The 1,210-nt window shown below is 38.4% G+C and overlaps 1 pseudogene; it reads left to right on the forward strand.

The window, feature by feature from the left end:
• The first annotated feature begins 726 nt into the window (after positions 1 to 726).
• LOC134961306 (5S ribosomal RNA) lies at positions 727 to 845 on the forward strand (annotated as a pseudogene).
• Positions 846 to 1,210: the final 365 nt, after the last annotated feature.

The raw sequence follows: 1,210 nt of genomic DNA on the forward strand, positions 1-1,210 counted from the left end.
GCACCATTTTGGACATCACAGTCTTACAGCGTTTCCAAGTGACACGTCTGTGGAATGTTTGTCTAAAATGTCACAGAGAAATTCATGAGGATAACATGATATGTTTGTAGCAGTGTATCAAACTGATTGCTGAAGAGATTTATTCAGCTTTTTAGTTGTGTGTGATGCAAAAATGGACATGAGGGAATCCTAATAAAAAATGACTGCTTGAAAATCTCACTAAAACTAATGTCGTAACAAATCACTTCTCAACTTCTTAACAAAGCCAGATCTGAGCGTTGAAAGTGTTTACATGCCATCTGTAAGTCTCTGCAATCTTTACAATTATTTTTACAGCAAAAAGATATGCTGAGGGAAATGAAGTATAATATTTTATGGCAGTGCTGTTTCTCAAACATTGCCATCAGATCCAACTGTGACACATGCGTCTGCAAACTGCTGCCCACCAGCATATGTCTGAATCTGCAATCTTCAATTCCACATCCGCCTGGCTCATTGCTATTCATTGTTAACCCTATAAATGATCACACAACCTGACACTGGGAAATACTCTGACTCTGTACCACATTTGTGGGAACTGTTGAACCGTGTCTAACGTGGAAAGCAGATCCACACATTTTTACTTACTTTACTTATTCATTTTCTCTCTTCTATCTTCTCTCATCATTTCCTACTCTATAATTTCTTATATAGGTGCACTCTCATTGGTGTACAGACCACATAAATCTCTACTACCATACCACGCTGCCAGCGCCCGATCTCGTCCGATCTTGGAAGCTAAACAGCGTTGGGCCGGGTCAGTATCAGGAGAGGAGACTACCTGTGAATACCTGGTGTTGTATAGCAGGAATTAATTTCCTTCTCTATGTGAAAAGGGACACCAACAGCAGTATCACCACTAATCCTATCCAGCACTTCTCCATTATCTTGTTTAGCCATTTCATTCTTTGATTGCAGTTTAATACATCTAATTTTGTCTACAAATATGGTATTTGTCTATAACTCAGGTATTTAAATCAATAGTTTGGTGACCATTGATTATTATTCAACTTAATCTAATTGAAGATATTTGGACATCTCTATAATATTTTGTTTGACCACCCCTCGGTTCCAATAATACAGAAACTCTGTACTGGTCAGGGGAAATGGGGGTATGACAACTCAGTGTCTACAACCTTTCCGAACACTCTTTGAAATAAAGAGACCAGAA

The sequence above is a fragment of the Pseudophryne corroboree genome, chromosome 9 (assembly GCF_028390025.1).
Source record: "Pseudophryne corroboree isolate aPseCor3 chromosome 9, aPseCor3.hap2, whole genome shotgun sequence".
NCBI classification, from domain to species: Eukaryota; Metazoa; Chordata; class Amphibia; order Anura; family Myobatrachidae; genus Pseudophryne; species Pseudophryne corroboree.